At 37.9% G+C, this 20,000-nt stretch overlaps 1 long non-coding RNA gene across 1 annotated transcript in view; it reads right to left on the bottom strand.

Annotated features, from left to right (window-relative positions):
• Positions 1-20,000, bottom strand: part of LOC140001748 (uncharacterized) — a 96,169-nt gene that overhangs the window by 74,362 nt on the left and 1,807 nt on the right. The window contains exons 2-4 of the long non-coding RNA XR_011807273.1: positions 17,969-18,145; positions 16,409-16,459; positions 12,756-12,874 (exon numbers count right to left, since the gene is read on the bottom strand). This is a non-coding gene — a long non-coding RNA (uncharacterized lncRNA). The remainder of the gene's footprint in view (positions 1-12,755; positions 12,875-16,408; positions 16,460-17,968; positions 18,146-20,000) is intronic.

The following is a 20,000-nucleotide window of genomic DNA, read 5'->3' as shown; positions in this document are numbered from 1 at the left end:
GGGAGATGAGCCAAGCTATTCCTCTGTCACTTACGTAAACCCTACTAAACGAGTGTAGTCACAAGAGAACACCAATTCTCAAACAGCCCTGGTGAACTTCACCTCTGCTTGTCTTTGCCACTCATCTGCAGCTCTCAAGATCTTCACTATGTAAAGGGTCTACTGTACATTGGATAAACGTCTGCGCTCTTCTCCAAAAGCATTTCTGAGAAAGTCAAAATCTCATGAAAACCTCTTGCCAGAACTTTCTGTGAAAGGCCATAAGAACTAGTAAATCTGCTGGCATTAGGGAAGAACGCACTGAGTGTGACTCAATAAACTGGTTCTTTGTTTAAACACACTCTTCTCAATTATAAAAAAAAAAATACTAGAGGGTACTCAGCACATGGAAAAAAAAAAAAGCCAAAAATAAATTTCTTACATGCAAAATTATATAATGATTGTGTTTACAGGTTCAGAAAACATGGGGTTAACAGGTATGTACTGCCATGTCATTTTTTCAGCAAGAGAGTTCTTGGCTTTCAAGCAATAAATCATAAAAACTTTCCTATTTCTAAACATTTTAAGATAAGGCGGTTGAGACTCAAATCAATTTAAGCTTCTATATAAAGTTTCCAGCCTTTCTAAGCAGCAACAAATATGCTGTCCTTGTCAAATCATTTCAGTGTGAACCAACCAAAAATTTATCAGTCTTATAAAGATCATCTGTGTCTTTTCCCATCATCCTTTGAAGACTACACAGAGATGATGTCCACACCATCTGAAATTTTATTTTGACAATAGGAGGGTAAGGGAAAACAAAGTCACAAGCATAACTGCTCTTTTATAAGTTGGTTTATGACAAGTGTACAGTATCATACTCAAACAGCAAAATATTCTTTCACATGCTCAAAAATTAAACGAATTTACATTTACATATTTACTTTATGTGCTATGTCTTAGCATCCTTATCAGTATTTTTTTTTTACCATGATACTTCATAAAAGTACTGTTCTTCAAAATAAATGCTGAATAGTCTGTTACTGCTAAGACAGCAGATTGCTCAGGACTTGGGGCAGGTGGGTGGAGGGGAGCCAGCAGTAATGGACACAAGAGACTTCTCAGAGAAGGAGCAGACTTCAGCTGAGATGAACAGGAGCAGCACACAATGGTCTGGCCTTCTAAGCAACGACTGCCATGGAGCCTGTTCCCTTATAGAGTGGTTTGCTACATGAGGTAGCTATTTCCTGACAGTCTTCTATCAACAGCAGTTTGGAGGAAGGGGAGAGGAGGAGAGGGAAGGGGAAGGGAATGACAACAAGCTATGGTGCAGTGGGGAGGAAGTGGTTCAGGTGTACTCTTTCCTTTGTGTTAACTCAATTCCTGCTCAGCCTCAGCATATTCAGGCTCATTTTAAAACCCTGCAATCTATAATTTATATTTTTATTGTACTCATGTAATGACAAAAATATAACTGTACACAAGGATTAATATAAAACTAGACTCCTAAAAATTGTACAATCGGCATAGTGATAAAACTCCTGCCACCTCATCGGTACTTAAGGAAAAAGAAGGAGGTTGTGTAGGGACAAAAGGCAGTTCTGCCTCTTAGGCCAACTGTGTTAATTCATATTAATGTCGAGGATACTCCATACCAAGAGGATTGGGCCCATCCTGCATCTGTGTTCAATTAACATTTTAATGCAAAGCTGAGGAGATGCAGACAGGTAACAGGTGTGGATCACTCTAATTAAATAGCTCTTCTCATTTTTTTTATTTATTTATTTCCTGCTACACAAAATGCCATAGCACATATTTCTCTGAAGCTATCATTTGGCGGGGGAGGGAGGCCCAGAAGAGAAATTGCCAGCAAACATACCAACTCTTACAAGAAAACAAAAGCCTAGCAAAATTGTTCCTAATGACATTTAATTTAATCAAGTTGTTTACGAAGTCCAGGAATTTGACAGTTGTGTAGTTCCAGAGTATTACACATCTATTCCCCATAACATACCACAGTACAGAAAAGAAAAATGAATTCCACTAAGCAAAAGTACCACTATCATTCGAATAGCCATGAAGTGATGCTAAAAGGGGTATGCTACTGGCTTTTATTCATTGGAAATACCATAATGTGGGCAAAACAGATTATTTTTTTTCTAAATCAGCTAGTGAATCTAAAGTTTTGACTGATGGCAAGAAGCATAATGTATGCAAGAAACATATATTATTTTCATCTGTGATGATCCAAGAAACCATATGACACTGATCCCAGCATTCATGAACAAGAGTTTCCACAATGTTTGACTATAAAACATAGCAATTCTGTATTAATGAACAGCTTATTCTGATAGGAGTTGTAATTTTGTGGTTTTTTTTTGTTGTTTATATATTTGTGATAATCTATATGACATAAATTATAAGTAAAATTACAATAAGAATATATTTTGGGCAATTTTCCAACAGAATCAAGACTAGACAGAATAGATATAATATAATCAAGTATTTTTTGTTGTTGTTTAAGGACAATCTTGTTACTTTCATTAGTCTTCATGTGACAGCTATCAGATAAACTATAGAGTCATCACATAGGTAAGTACAACAGCTTCTTCCTTTAAGTACCTACTTCAGAATGCTACTTTTAAGTCAAGAAATCTTTAGGTCCAAATACTTAGTTTGTATATCTAACAAGTCTCCTCACTGTCTCAACTCTCCTACACTTAATTCAATTACATAACATATGAGAAAATTAAAAAAAAAAAAAAAGTTTGCTGCTACCAGTCTGGCCTCTTGTATCGCCTTTTGCTCTGTAAACAGCTGTTGTCCTGCAAATGCTGTCTTCCCCAAACTGCAAGCATACTTATTTACATTCAGTGTAGTCAGAGCCAATTACTATATGCAATTACACTGGTCTGTTTCCTTAGAGAAAAAATTATGTTTCTTCCTCACCCCTAAAAGGAGAAGAACAAGAAAAACTTTTAACAGGAAGCATTGGTATAGATTACCTAATGTTATTGTGTAGTCTCCAGACTTGGCAGTCATTATGAACAAATTAGATGACCTTCTGTGTTCGAGCACCATGATCAACATCTTCAGATGACTCTAGCTCTATTTCTGATGACTCTTTGGCTCTGCTTTAATGTAGAAGGGACTAGGTGTGCCAACAGTATCACACAACAGGCACAAAAATCCACACACTAGCCAGCACGAATAATGAACTTGGTCTCATCAGCACCGTCATATAACCAGTAGGTGAATCAGAGTTTGGCAAACCCATGAGAAAATACAGTCCAGAATCAATACTGAGAATTCCTCAATAAGAACACTGGGGTGTTGGGGTACTTAAGGGATTAGGTAGATTTTCCAACAAGATTTAGTACTGAACACCAGTTCCTTTGCGAATCTGGAAAGTCTCTAAGAAACAGCCAAGAGAGAAATCTTGTACAGATAGAATGTTCCAGAGGTTTTCTGTCTACAAACGATTTCTGTCCCTTAGGCAGTTATATCAAACTACACAGACTTCAGCTGAAGTAGTACACTCCTCTAACATGGATCCAATTATTGGTGTATTTTCTAGGCTTGAAGAGAACTTACTTTTTGTACCTTTTAAAATGTCGTCCCTGCTATGAATTTGTCATGCATCATTAAAATTACAATTTCATTATAACAATTTCTCTTCCCTTTAGTACCAGTAAATTTCAAAATATGAGTTTTTAAATTTGTAATATGAACAGGTTGGTAGGCTAGAAAAAGTTGAAAAATTGTTTTACAAAATATTCATAATATATAATTACTAATTTACTGTTTAACTGAGCTAATGGGGAGCTCTCCCCAAAACCAGAGTTCTTCATAGAAACACATATTTTTGAAACCTTCCATCTGGGAGATATCTGATATTAAAGAAGGAATTGCTGGTACAAAGGGGAGACAAAGTATTGGTCAATTGTTGGTTAAAAAGAAATAACTATTCTCTATAAACCAATAACTAGAACAACAACAAACAACAACAAAAGGAAATTAAAATTTTAGTGCCTCACATCCTACAGGAATATACTAAGCCCACCAGCTCTCTACCCTTTCTTTTAGTACAGAGTAAAGTCACCTCAAAGTTTTTGGCAAAACAATTCTTTTCACCTCTGTCAAGCTTGCCTTATAACATGGATGGGAAATGTATTACCCAAAATAGAAATAGAAAAGATTGAAAGGTCTCATTCATTTTCCCACAAAATTGTATCTGATTTCAATTGGACAGGGAGAGCAGATGACTGGATGGGACTGAGAGAACAAGTAAATCCCTCTAATGCAGTTACACTATATAAAAAAATTATCCTAGGTTTGTTATTTGCAGGTTCTTTAGGCTGTTGTCACATGGGAACTTACCAAATCTATTCTGCTCCCCCCTTTTTTTGGAAAAAAAAAAAAAGAGTTACACATGCTTTCAAAGAGTTACTCCTATATTCTAACAAACAGAATCAGGTTTCTTAAAACTAGTTGGTTTTCTACTCCATAAAAATCAAGCCAGTCAGATTATTATTTTTTTAATTTAAATACATTTAAATACAGTTAAATAGCAAACTGACTGGGTAACAGTTTGATCCACGATAATTCTAAATCCATATTAATGCAAATGGAATAAATCAGATGTACAGAGAAATTAGCAAAGTACAGACAAACACTAATTCTCAATTTCATTAGCTGCAAGCTTAGCAAAATATTTTCTGCCAATATTTTGCATCAGCAGCTCATAACTGTCTAGGACACTATATTAAGATTCCACATTAACTCACATGATATTGTCTACTACACCTGGCCAAGAATAATTTTTCTGGATCTGAAAATTCTCGCTTTTTTCACCTCAGAATTTGTTTGCCAAGCATCTTTTTTGATGTGAACTTTTAAAGAATTCATGAAACACTAGCACCAAAACTAACACTGAAACAAGGATGTGTAGAGAATGAGCAGAAATCTCAAAACTCAGTACAGCAAGATCTAGATTAAAGTTTTGGTACTAAAAGGTGACAGAAAACTATGGCACGTATGTCAGTCTTAAATACAGAAAAGCTGATCAGAGGAAAAAAACGAAACTTATATTTTTGGATTTTAGTAAAACTTAAACTTTTCTCAGAATCATTAAATGAATTTTCTTATGGAACATGTTATGTAAGTTTGTGTGCATAAAACCAAAAAGAAAAATAAAACATTTTCCTGTTTAAAACATTTTAAAAAAACATTTAAAAATCAAAACCAATAAGTCCTGTGGCACTGTGCTTATCATAATAATTGCTGAGCCTAAGTAATCTTCTTTTAGCACTGGAGCTGATGCACAAAACAGACCACCTTTCACCACTGGAGACAGCAGCATGAAAGGCAAAAGCAAGTATCTTGATGTGAAAATTTCAGAATAAATTTCATCTAGATAAGTAATACTACCTATCAACACCAACAGGCTGATTCAGACTCTAAACCATAAAATGATCAGGATATTATATAAGATATATGCCACCTTCAGAAAATGTATGTACCGAGAGAGCTGTGTTTCTCAAACTCTGAAAGGTAAAAATCACTTTCCATATAAAATGGGTCAAACCGTTCCGATTTTTTTAACCCAGTATATTTCAGGCCTGGCCAGTTCATTGCGTATGCTATTTTATTTTAGAAACAACTGATTGACTCACTTTAGAAGACAATTCCTGCTAATAAGAGTTTTTAGATCTGGGATCTTATTTTAACCTACTGATTCTACATTTAGAGCTACAGCAATGTTTAGTGATTTCTGCATTAAAACCCTTTTTAAATGAAATACATTGAAATCTTAATGTTATTGAAGAGAGCATACTGTGCACACTGAGCTTTTTTTAGAATGAGAATATAACCTCCTCCTCTCACAAAAAAAGGGTGAAGAAGCCTTCGCCCCTCTGCTCCAAAGCAAAATCCCATTTCATTTAACTTGGCTCTGAATTCTGCCTCAATGTAATCTGTATTCATCATACTTTCCTGAACTCAAAGAAATTGTTCTTATACTAAAAACTATAATTTTAACTTTTGCAGCCTTTTGCTTGCCTTCTACCAAACTACCAGTGGTCTTTCATATAACTGTACTAGTTTTCTTTTTCTGTGATTTCTGCACTGCACTACTTGGCACTTTGACAACACACTTATTGGAGAAGGAAACCACTGAATACATCAGTGGTTCATCCTTCAGCCACCCCAGACCTTGTTCGGATACCTTTCTCCAAAACTGATAAGGCAATAAGTTGTCAGGGTAGATACAGAGACTCTTACATACTGTGCTGGCTGTGGAACCAAACACACTGCAGTCTCATAACATCCACACTGTACTGATGAGTAAATAAGACCTTGAGCCAATGCTTCATTGACAGCTCAATTTACAAAAGACAATTCAAGACAGAAGTTACAGTACTATTAACTTAAAGATGACAATGAACCTTTTTAACAGTTAAGCCTTTTATCTTTCTGCTGTGCTCAGCACCTTTTAAATTGTAATCATAGGCATATGATTACAAATGTGGCAAACTGGTGAACTTTAGAAGATGTTTCCCAACACTGCTACCAGTGGACCATTGATGTGGCACCAACATTAGCCACATGCACCTCTCTAAGTTATTATTGTTGTCAGTCCTGATGACTTGCATACCATGAGGAGTCTTGGTGATCAAACCAGTACCCAAAAGGCATGCAAGAGTCTCTGATACATAATTCATGGAGCAGTGCATGAATCATCTCCCTGAAGATCAAAATAGCATAGTACTTTACTAAGCAAATTAAATCTAAACAAATAGCCTGGTTTGAATAACTAGTGGCTGTTAAGTCCACCATTACCCTAGATCATCTCTAATGGAGAAGCAGTTAATAAATCAATTGCTGTTTGGACTGGGGAACCCTGACATGTTGCTTATGTGGTATTTACAATAAGGATCCTAGATAAATTTGAAAAATCTCTGAAAGAAGGGTAGATGGACTGGAAAAGAAATGATAGGAAATACATCTTAATTTAACTTCATCTCCAAAAAAAAAAAAAAAAAACTCTAAAGCTAAAAAGCCTTTTACCAGTAAGAAGGAGAATGCATCTGAGAACTGATGTCAGAGAATATGCAGAAAAATTACTATATGCTGTTGCAAAGCATAAATGTTCTGTGTATTGTACAGAAATAGTATAAATAGTAGCCCTTGTAAAGGGAATGATGTCTGTGCAATAAAAGCATTTTTTCCTAAAGTACATTTGTTTATATTACAAAGTGTCTCCCCTCCCAGTCTTCTGTATGCTGCTGCCCCTTCAGCACAGTCACAGTCTAGTAGAAGATTAATATTTCAGAACTTGTCATGGGCAGTTTCACTTGACTCTGTCACTGCCTATGTCTGACAAGCTATTTATCATGCTGCTAAGTGTCAGCATTAAATTATCCCTGCTGTTATGACAGCAACATTATTCATCAGGATTACAGCCCCAGTACAAGGCTGCTTACAGCTGTTACCTTCTTTTTCTGGGCTTTATCGATCTCTGTTCTTTCTATTAAAAAAAATAAAAATAAAAAAGGTTTATGCACATGACCCTTCATATCTTGCATGTTTGATGATCTTCATTTCTCTACCAACACTGAACAACGACAACAAAAAAGAAATCCCAGAAATGGGCTTCCACGGTTGCAAAATGTCACAAACAGAACAGAATCTCATTCCCTTCAATGAGAGGCACATTCTCTTTGAGGAGACGGAGGAAGACTGTAAACATTATTGATCATAATGCATAGGCACCCAAGGTTGAAGCATGTTGCTTGACAAATCGATCTGCATTTGTTTTAACCAAGTCACCCTTCCTTACCCACTTCAATGAAATGACAATGAAATCAAGAATTATTTATTGAGATGTGCAGTGTTATTCACAGGCAGCTCAACTCTGCCTTGTCTCCAGTCCGAACTCTGAACACTCCAATTACCTTCCGCAGGGCTTTAGGTTTGGAGTAGAATAATATAATGAATAAAGATAAGACCATGCTGAATTCTTTAGAAATCCTTTCACAACTTAAACTTGGCTTACTTTTCTGACATTCCCTCCCACTTAAGAAAGCTTAAAAAAAATAAATCATTACTATATCTAGTTTAAGCCATGGTTTTTATTTCTTTAGTAACCTTTTTATTTCATTAGTATATATAGTTTAAGCTGTGTATTTTATTATATTTTATTTTTTAAGTTGCTCTGCGATGACTTGTTTGGCCATTCACTCCCATTTTACCTTTGGTTATTTTCCTTATCACCACCTCTGGGCTTTGAGAATAGATAACAACATTGTTAAAAATATGCTGGGGGAAAAAAAATGAAAAAAAAAAAAAAAAAAAAAAAAAAGTAAAGCCCTCCTCCTAAGTCCATGTATGATTTTTTTTTTTGAACCGTAAGAAAACCTGAGGTTTTCAAAACAGAGAAATCAATTCAGATAGTAAATTATGTGACAGGTTCTGGCAGAAGGCACCAGGCACGTATAATGCACTGTATCATGTGTACTGAACTATAATAAGGAAGAAAAATTTGAATAAGTTTAACAATGCATCCTGACATCTCCATACACTTTTTATCCAGTAATTTAGACTTTGAGATTTCAAATCATGCCATTAGCCAGACCTCTCATTGACTGCTGTTTCAAATCTTTAATACATAAAAAGATAAAAAGCATTTCTGAAAATCAAGTTCTTAAAATTCATTCTAAAATGCAAAAGAAAATGAAATAGAAGAAGAAAATAAAATAGAAGAAGAAAATAGTAAGTTTGCAGATGACACCAAGGTTGATGAGACTGTTGATCTGCTTGAGGGTCAGAAGGCTTTGCAGAATGATCTGGATAGGCTGGATCGATGGGTTGAGGCCAATTGTATGAAGTTCAACAAAGCTAAGTGTTTGGTACTGCATTTGGGTCACAACAACCCCACACAACACTACCGGCTGGAAAGCTGCCTGTCGGAAAGGGATCTAAGGGTATTGGTCAATAGACAGCTGAACATGAGCTGGCAGTGTGCTCAGGTGGCCAAGAAGGCCAACGGCATCCTGGCTTGTATCAGAAATAGCGTGGTCAGCAAGACTAGGAAAGAGATTGTCCCCCTGTACTCAGCTCTGGTGAGGCCACACCTCGAGTACTGTGTTTAGTTTTGGGCCCCTCACTACAAGGTGCTGGAACATGTCCAAAGAAGGGCAACAAAGCTGATGAAGGGTCTAGAGAACAAGTCTTACGAGGAGCAGCTGAGGGTTCTGTTTTTTTTCCAAGCTAAATAAGCTTGGGAAGAAAAAAAGTCTCAGGTGAGACCTTGTTGTTACCTCAAGTAGCATGGTGGGGTTCAGTCTCTTCTCCCAAGCAACAAGTGATAGGACAAGAAGAAGCTAACTGTGTGATTGAGGAAGACTTTTAGCTTTTATTAAAGAGTTATTTTTCATTTGCTTACCTGCAAGGAGTACATCTAAAAGGTAAATTCTAATAATCTAAAGCCTTTCTACACTTACAGTTTGCTTCAAAGGCCCACAGCTTTAGAGGCATAGCACTGTGTTTAAGTGGATGGGGCAATACACACCTAATCTTATGCTAGAAAATTGCTACCCCAGTAATGGGACGCAGCAGTGTTGAACCGTTCGCATGGAAAAACAAAGCTGTGGTCATATGAGGCTGAGAGGTGCCAAACACGTGGTATTGGTTCTGCAGCCCAGCAGTCACCTACAGCTTTGTCATCTCTTCCTAACCAGATACAGATAAAAGCACAGAGCTCACCCCATTGACACCCTTCTCTTTCACTCATTGGCTTGCTGCCCCAGGGTTTGCACATATTCAGATATAAGGCTTATTTATATTGTATGTTTTATCATTCCACAAAGGAAGAGCATAGAGTAACAGGAAGATATACAGTAAGGTTTTCAATATAAGCATTTTTTCAGAACTTTTGAGTCTAGATTCATGCAGTTCTCCACTGAATTTCCTTGAAATAACACAAAACTATGGATTTCCTTTAAACAAAGCTACAGAGATTACAAATATGGTAACCTGAATGTCTCATCCACATATAACACATTTATATTTTCCTTTTGACAAAAATAGTTAAAATTTGATGGGCATTACCAGAAAGTCACAGGACCAGATTACAAGAGTTTTGAACTCAAGAGAAAGTTTGCAGTTAAAAACAAGGATGCTGTTTGAATTGGTTTCAAAATTCCAAATCTGCTAACAGCATTCACCCAAATAATACTTCTCATATTCCTCAGCAACTGTAAGACCAAATCTATATTATTAACAAGGAGGAATTTAGCATTCCAGTAATATATCAAGTTGCCAATCTCTAGATGATTATATAGAGATGTAAAGAAAATTGCAGTGGTGTGGATAGGATCAACAAGAACAAATGTTACTGTTTGAATTGCTGGCACTTTGCCAGGTGCGAGTAAAATTTTGAAAGAAACATATCAGTGAAAATGGCAGAACATTGAGTATTTACAATTAAAAGTCCTGGAAACATTATATCTTGAATTTAATTCTAAGAGTAACCTGCACATATAGATTCATTTATTTAATAAAACGAGGCCACAGCAGAAGTATTTTGCCAACAGCTTGTTCCTTTCAATGGATCTGTTTACTTTAGATTCACTGGTGATTACATTCAGCTGTATTATCTGTTTGAGAGCTTCGAATGCCACAGTAAGTGTCAATCTTTATATTACTGAAGGACAATTAGGCAAACCATGTAATTGTATTGTCACTTATTAATTTCAAGCTCCGATGTCATAAATTATATGCCTTAATTAATACCACATGTCAATCACAATCTGCATCTTTGAAAGGATAAAGAGGTTAACAAGAATACGTAATTAAAAGAAAACAGTGAATAACGGCACGGCTGAACAGTTTATAAAATTAGACAAGAAAACTGGTGCTGTGTCAGCATGTAGGAGCGAAGAAAAAAATAGGGGAGTTGATAAAACACACACAAGAAATAAGAAGTCAAAAAATGAAGGAAAGTTTTAAGTCTTAAGGTTTTATTCCATTTCCAAACCAAATGCCTGGCAGAAAATTATTTGAAGAGAATTGTGGAATAAGTCACTAGCTTCTTCTGTACTGTGTCATAACATACTGGATCAAGAAAGAAGTGAGTGTATTTGCACATACTTATAAATGGCTCAGTTCAGTGGAATCTCCTCACACTGCAGTAGCTTTGCAATCACAAAGAAGTGGAAATAAGCCTTAACACACAGGCATACCAGAGTAGGCAAAACATGCCAGTTAAACTGTTTTTTTTTTGGTGTAAGCAAAGAAATGAGGGCATAGCTGGAGGCAAATGTTCCTAGAGTGCTCCCTGCTCTAAGTGCTGTACTAGAAGGTCATCTGCCACTTGGAAGGAACGGCAGTAGCCCTCCAGCCCCACTTACTGAAAGTAAGGACCAAAGCAAATCCAAGTGACAATTAGTAAACTTGCTTCAAAAGGAAAGCATATAAAGACATGCATATGACATCAGGCAGATGGAGGGAGTATGTGGGCAAACAATGTATTAAGTTAATCTTACTCATCTATAATACAAGTCTCTAGCATTGCTGTGATGAAGAATAAAGACTTAGAGGAATATCAAATGACAAGGAGCAGATGAGCATACAGCATCAGTCATTTCAGTCATTTTTAAGTGCTGCGTAATATTATCTCAGTCTGTCTACACAATGTGTGGGGTATTTCCTAATGTGGAAAAGAATATAAGGCTAAAGGTTTTGTTTTTAAGCTATTAATATGTTAAAACTGTGCCTATACTATCTGTAAAGAATTCAAGATCCTGTAATGAGTGGAAGTGAGATGGACTGGGAGCTTATTCAAACAGAACATTTCTATTTTCTCCACCACTTATACTATTCTCTTAAAGATTAAATAAGAAAAAAAAAAAAGAAAAAAAAAGACAAATGATCATGGGCTAATGCTCAAAATCTCCTAGGTGTGCCTTACACAAACACTCCTCTCCCACTGGTAAATCAGTATTTTACCCCTTGGCTGAATACACTTCAAGAAACAGGGAGACAGGAGTTCATCCATCTGATTTCCTTTCCAAAGCACCCTCAGGCAGGTTTGTAAAACCCTGAAGCCTCCTCTCACATCCCTGCTGATGCTGTACCCACAAGAAAACATAGAAAACAACATAACTGGTGGTATTTGGGTGCTTCACCTAGGTCATGGTGCCTGGACATCTGACAACAGCCACAGATGAAGGACATTTGTTTTGTGTTTATTTTCCCAGCAAGCTGCAGCATACTATTCTACTCCCAGCCTCATAAGAAGAGAATTTTCTCTCTCCCTGAGCCATCTAAGGGACTGATGATGTGGCACCATGAAGGGCTGCAGCCACCATACAGGACAGATGCTCTCACCTAGCTGAGGAGAAGAGCTGGAGGAGGCCCTTCATTTTGGCACATACTAAAATAAGATTCATTATAAGAACTTCTTTACTTTTAGGGTCTGGAAAACTCAGCAGGGGTAATTTAAGACAGCAGCGCTGCAGCAAAACTAGCAGAAATCAGCTCCACAGAATGGGTACATCAAACCTTAACAGAGTGCAGACTTACATTCCCACACTGGACCTACGGCCTCCAGGCACACCATGGGTGCAGCCCTCCATCACCATCTTCCTTCCTTTTCTAGCTCGAGATCAGGCCAGGCAATTGTAGGAGCCTAGGCAGGCAGCGTTATCTTCCTACCACCTCTGTGCTTTGTGGCCATACAAAATGAACACAACAGACTTCCATTCCCACCTTACCCCTTCATTTTTCTGTTCCTCTTTGATGTTCGCAGATGACACCAAGTTAGGTGCGTGTGTCGGTCTGCTCGAGGGTAGGAAGGCTCTGCAGGAGGATCTGGATAGGCTGCACCGATGGGCTGAGAGAAGGAAAGACAGGAGAAACAGGGATAAAACTTAGGAGATAAAACATGAGGCTGTGCACACAATTGGGCTAATGCTTTCTTTTCCACTCCTATCACTGCCTGAGGCACTGGGTAGTCACACTTCCAGGACACACCTTCAGGGCTGTCCTAGCTCAGTGACTTGTGGGATGCAATTAAAACTGCAGTATGTTTTTAACAGCTTTGTTGGTAGCTTTTTGTAGTTCCATGTTGGAGTATATAAAATCACACTGGATCTGAGGCTTAAGACTTGTTCATATAAATACATCAATATGTCTACAACCACTTATATTTGAGACTATAAATATTTTCATTTCACAATCAGCAAAATAACATATACTACTAAAAGTAATAACTCTGTGGCTTTCATGCCCTGAATTTTCTCATTTTATATCTTTTTAAAAGAAACTCCTACATTAGAAGTAAGAATCCTACCACTGCAACATGTATATCTGAGGTATTATTTTAATCTATTGATGTATTCTTTGTTGTACAGTGCTCACAATGATGCCATAAAGTATTTTAATCACTTCCAGAGTGATCTTCACTGAAGATATTTTTCCCTCTTCTGCAGTTACTTTGCATCAAAAGATTGAGGCGTTAACATAACAATAACTAAATTACAGTTCAAGAAACAAATTTCTTGGTAAACTCAATCCTGAAGGGTACTGGAAACATTCTCTGAAGTGCTGAGTACTTCCAACTCATCAAAGTCAATGAGAACTGCAGGTGCTCTGCAGCTTGCAGAATTGATCTCCCATATCATCAGTTACCAGCTGTTATCTAATACATATTGTATTGTATGAAAAAAAAGAGCTATTTTCTATGTTCATTGTGGTGAGAATCATTAAGGAGATTTACTTGTCAGACTTCACACATCATTAAATCACTTCTGTATGAAAAAAAAAAAAAAAAGATACATTAAATTATCCCACCAAAAAGTGTTGTATCTGCTTTCTGCATTGGCTATCAAAGTAATGTTCACATGCTTTTCAAGTATCACTGTAACACAATTTTGCATTAGGAAACAATGAAAACTGCAACATTACTTCACCAAAACTCCAGCCCCCTCCTAAAAGATGCTGAACTCCAGTTCTGCTCAAGTAATTGAAAGCAGTATTCAGCAACCCAGGGATTACATACCTAATCTGCTGTGCCTGGATAGAAACAGATGTTTGCATGTCTTATCCTTTTGTTCCTAATCAGATGATCCATTTTCTCACATTAGATGCATGTGTAACTGAGCAGGCCTGAGTAACCTATAGCTTTCCCATTCTGTTCACAGGCAGGGAGATGCATACAAGAAATGCACGGTATGAGAGCCAAGGACAGTTGGAGGCTGAACATTAAGGTGCAGCAGTCTGGCCTCCGGGCATAGCAGTAGACCATAGGTTCACTCCTGTGCCTTGCCCTGGCCCACATCCAGCACATTGGTGATTGCAAAATGCCTGCCAGGGCAGGCAGGATCAAGCAGGCAGGGGATGCTTCACCTGAGACTCCCACCATAGAGCCTCCAGGCCCTAAAAAGCCAACTTGGAAGCTCCTCAGACCCCTTTTTCAGGGCAATGCATTCCTTGCCCCCCAACCCTTTACCAACGCAGCTCAGCACAACTACCACCACAGGTCACTTCATGTGATTTAGGGATTTCCTGGCCAGGACCCTTCCCCCTGTCAGCTCTGCACTTTCTTCAATAACCACGCCCTACTTCAGAGCTAAACAGGGCAGCTGTCTATGACCCATAGTCCCTATAGAGTATAGCACAATCTTGCATGTCACTCCTTTTTCAGGTGCTGGGAAAACGACCTGATATTGCATCATTTCAGTGGTAAAGAATGCAATCCCAAAAGATCATAACGAGAAGACAATCAAATCAACCACCTGAACAGCTACTTTTTTACAATCTAATGATTTTTAATAAAAACTTGTAATTCTGAAGGTCCAGCTCAATTATATGATATGCAGTGCAAGTTTTCATCTATGCTTAGCACCACAGCATCTGAGGGCCTTCTGGCACAGCATTAAGCAACCTAACTAACATCTGTCATGTTTTTATTGTGTGTTTGGTTTTTTTTTTCATCTCATGCTCTCTGTCCTTTGTCTGCCTCCATCCTTCCACAGCAGATGTGTAAAGCATGGAGTGTTTCACTCCTGATATATTTAAAGGTTAGTGCTATATAAGTCTGTATAAGCAGGGAATGAGACTAGAAAACAATACATCATTTTTAATTCAGAGGGAGAAAATATACAGATATACCTTTACATACTTTACATAGGCACATTAAATACATGCAAATTATCTTCACAAAATTCTAGTGGGAAAAGGCCTTAACTAATAAATGGACAGATTTGGAGGAAAATGGTGACTTCTTCCATTGAGGAAAAAAATTGATTAGCAACACTTCACTGTGCTTTTGGGTAAAGGACTACTAGAATTAACCTACGTACATCAGAGGATGCACTATCCTTCCCGAGTGCTATGTAACAGTAGCAAATCTGCTAAAGCATTCTCACAGTACATCATCATGTTAATACTACCTGTAAATGTTAGGGTGATACCACTGCTGTAATTCTTACAATTATTCTCTGTGGTTTCAGAACTCCCCCAACTCAGCCCTTAACTCAAGCAGAACTTCCTCTGAAGTTAGTAAGAATACAAGGATTGTGGGGGTGGGGAAGAAGGCTTGGAAATTTCAGAATCTGGGAAGTTAATTTATTTGACACTAATATATTTTTATTTTCTTCCTACTTCTTTTTCTGTTGTCTACTAATACTTCGTAAAACTGCAGCAGCCCACCCACTTTACAAATCCTGAACATCAGAAATAGCAGCCATTATCCACAGGCTACGTTTCTGTGATAGTTTTGCTACAGACTGCACACATCCTCCTTAAGAGATTTTCTTCTTCATACTTGATCTGTTGTCACCCTGTTGAAAATATCACTGACACTGCTGAGGCTAACAAGGTCAAGTGCTTTGAGATGGAAGCCTTTTGTACTGATGAACAGCTGAAGGGTGCGACATATGTTTTAGGGCCCTAGCAGCTGGCTCAGTGAGAGCCTCTTGGGTCTCTTTTAATGATAAATCCAGGCCCTGCTACTTCATCTCGGCATGGAAATAGCAGCATGTTAACATTCATCCAAACTCTTGTGTCTGTCATTAACTCAGCCCTTCTACTGTAGTTACATGGCAGAGCACAGCTGACATATCACCTGTCCTCCCACCTCACAGAACAGTAGGGCAGGTTATGCATCAGTGCAGCATTTAAATGCCACTTGACTGAAAACTGCTGATTACTCCACATGTTTTATGTCTTTTTTTTTTTTTCTAATTTTCCTGAATGCCAGCTGACTGCAGTTGTTCTTCCCCTTGTTATTTTCTGTACTCTCTCTATATGTATATACATGTATATGTATAAAGCTTGATAACTGGTTCTTACAAACTGTGTCAGTCATACATAAGATAGAAATAAAACAAGCATTTATGCAATTGTCTCTGCAGGAACAAATTACCTCTTGGCTGCACGAGGCCCCGAAGGTCACAACCTCCCATTGAGCCATGCTCTGAGGAATAAAACAGAATAACAAATTCAGCAATAAATGCTTTGGTGAAAAGTTTTGAAGACACTGGTCATCGGGAAAGGAAATTTTCCCCCATCTGCTCCTCCTCTAACAGTTTTTGGTCCTCAACTTTATCCTTTAACAAGTACTTTGGGATCCTTGAGAGTGAAAGGTGCTATATAAATGAGAGATGTATTAATAAAACCCCCAACTGCAGTTCAGCTGCAAAAGGGAGCTTCTCCAGCTCGAGGCTGGAGTAATTCTGCTAGGCAACCACAGATGGTGTGACAGATGATCTCAGCATCCCGTCCTTCTTTTTTTTTTTATTTTTTTTTAGTTTAAATTAAAACAAATATATATATATATATAAAGCTATCTTGGCATGCTACAGATTTCAAGGGCCTTAAGTTCATCTTCAGAGCTAGCTTTGGTCCCTTTACTGCTATTCCTTGTCAGAAAGTTTTATACCTGAATCCAGCTGGGGAAAGAATGTGTATGCTAGACATTTGCTTCCACCTTGCTACAAATGGCAGGGGAGGGAGAGAGGTGAATGCCTGGGATAAACGAATCTCTCTTGCTGAGAATAGAGACAGACTCAGCATCAAAGAAAGAGTTCAAAACTTCAGGATTTTTGAGTTTGTCCCAGCTAGTTGAATATCCAATTAGCCCATAATAAACTTTCTTCGAAGAGATGACTCCAAGCACTGTGAACATCGATGTCTGTATTTGAGTTAAACAATAAACAGCTAGAAGATAAGGATAATTTGTGTAATACAGAGACAGGAAGAGAAGAAAAAAAAAGTACAAGAGTACTATACAAGATTACAAGTTCTTGATAGTTACTGTGCATCATCCTTAACTCTCTTTAATTTTTGAACTCTAGATCTTTTGTTGAGAAGATGCCTGAAATAGAAATCAAAATCTAATTGCTAAATGCAAAAGTAAATTTGTTTGCTTTTAAAAGCAAAACCTTCAAACATTCTTGGTATGTTGAATGTTCTTATTTTCCCCTCATTTAAATGAGCGAATAGAGATTGTGATGCCAATATAATCAGTGGAGTGACATAAAAACTTGACCTATTTAGCCTGAAGAGTTTGAAACTAAAATACAAAAACGTCTTTCAGGTGTATTGTTTATTTCTAATTTTAATATCATCAAAAGTTATCTCCAATTGTCTTTATTAGATTATTATCAGATTTTTATTGGCAAAATATTTTATGATCCATGCACGTTCAATTAACTCCATGGAGGAACATGTGCAGCATCAACTGATATCAAAATAATGATCTATACGAAGTCATTGAATATCAATGCATTTCATTGCAAAATAGTCCCTTGAATTTATACAGTATGATGCCTTACATGGGATATTTACAGTTAGCATGTTGCTATATATGTTACTTTCAGTGTGTTACAAGATCACAGCCATAAGAATGTTTGTGAGTCCTGGTCATCAGAAGCTACGTCCAGAATCACTAGGAAGTTTCAGCACTAACCTAAAATATCCATACCTTTCCAGGTAGAAAAAAATGAGCTGGAGATGCAAGGCAAGCTACATTTCACAATGTTTCCATACTTCAAATATCAGATACTTGGAGTGCGGTAGACCTGAGGGCAGTGAGTAAGCTCAGGCCAGCTCACAGCTATGCAGTCCAGAAGGAAGGCAAAGACCATAGCACTTGATACTGCTGCAAGAAATCAGAAAAAAATGCAGGCAATTATCAAGCTGCATTTTTAAGTTTGTCATCTCATTGCCAGCCCAGAACTTGGAAATAAATTGCTAAGACTATGTCAGTAAAGCACCAATGCTATTGTCCAAAAGTGATTAAGGGAGCTTTTCAATCAGTCTGCAAAACTGAGGACCCTTCACTCTCCTTCTAACACTGGCAGTCACAGTCTGAGCATGGCACTGGCTACAAAGACTCCTTTAGAGTTAGCTCCTGTATACAAAACAACATTTACATTCATATTTACACACAATGCAATCTTGAACATACTAGTGAAGGTGTTCGTTGTCTTTACTGTTAAAGACACTTTTTAAGGAGCAAGTTGACTTGAATATTCAGGAGTGACTTGCCAACAGAGGTGAGAATAGCCCACATGAAGAAATGAGGCTGGTTTATAATATCCTGGCCAATCTGTTTCTACCTAATACCAGAAACCTACATTATTCTCTGGAAGTCAGTCTATCAAAAATTTAGGCTTTAACCTTACATCTTCCTGAGGCACTTGATGTAAAAAAGTGCATCCTATTCATTGCATCTCAAGTTTATTCTAAACTACACCATTTTGGTTAAGGCTGCAAGTGGCAAATGAAAAAGAATAATGGCAAATGAAAAAGCACATAACAGTTCATTTTGCTTTTTCATTGAGGGTAAAATGGACTAGGAGACATTTGTTTTGACTCTAGCACTTACAAATGTCCCCACTGCTCTGTCAAAAGCATATTACAGTATCATGACAGAGCACATGGCCTTCACAAAATATCTTTAAAAAAAAAAAAAGTAAAAGATGGTATTTTTACAAGAAGGTAACCAGCGCTAACTTTTCAGTGGCATTCTCAAGATTTTGTTGGCCTAAAGTTTTACTGAGAAACAGTAGTCACTGAAATCTGAAACACTGAAAGCTGTGATCTTGAAATCTCTTGAAAACTGGAGAAAGTTATCACTGACTAATCCATTTCAAAGCGCAGTCTCAGCACTGTGATGGCCTCACAGACATCATAGAATCACAGAATCACAGAATTATTTATGTTGGAAGGAATCTTAAAGACCACCTAAATTCAGCCCTCCCCCTCCCCCCATCTCCCCCACAGGCAGGGACACCTCCCACTCGACCAGGTTGCTGAAAGCCCCACCAACCTGGCCTTAAACACTTCCAGGAATGGGACATACACAACCTCTCTGGGTAACTTGTTCTAGTGCCTCAACACCTTCATAGTAAAGACTTCTTCCTCATATCTGATCTAAATTTCCTTTCTTTTAGTTTAAAACCTTTACCCCTTGCCCTATCACTCCACTCACTGACAAAGAATCCCTCTTCTGCTTTCTTGGAGGCCTCCTTTAGGTACTGGAAAGCCTCTATAAGGTCACCTTGGAACCTTCACTTCTCCAGGCTGAACAATCCCAAGTATCTCAGCTTATCTTCATAGGAGAGATGCTCCAGCCCTTTCATTATCTTTGTGGCCCTCCTCTGGACTCATTCTAATACATCCATGTGCATCTTGTGCTGGGGGTCCCAGAGCTGAATGCAGAGCTAGAGGAGGAATGTCAAGAAAATGGAGTAGAAGGGGAGAATTATCTCTCTCAACTTGCTGGCCACACTTCTTTTGATGCAGCCCAGGATGCAGTTGGCTTTCTGGACTGCACGTGCAGCTTTCTGGACTGCAGGTGCACCCCCAGGTCCTTCTCCTCAGATTTGCTCTCAATCCATTCTCTACCCAGTCTGTATTTGTGGTTGGGATTGCCCTGACCCAGGTGCAAGACCTGGTACTTGGCCTTGTTGAACTTCATGAAGTTCACACAAGCCCACCTCTCTCAGTCC

Source organism: Anas platyrhynchos, chromosome 2, assembly GCF_047663525.1.
Source record: "Anas platyrhynchos isolate ZD024472 breed Pekin duck chromosome 2, IASCAAS_PekinDuck_T2T, whole genome shotgun sequence".
NCBI classification, from domain to species: domain Eukaryota; kingdom Metazoa; phylum Chordata; class Aves; order Anseriformes; family Anatidae; genus Anas; species Anas platyrhynchos.
Note: the sequence above shows the minus strand (reverse complement) of the source record. Positions and strands in the feature narration are given on the sequence as shown.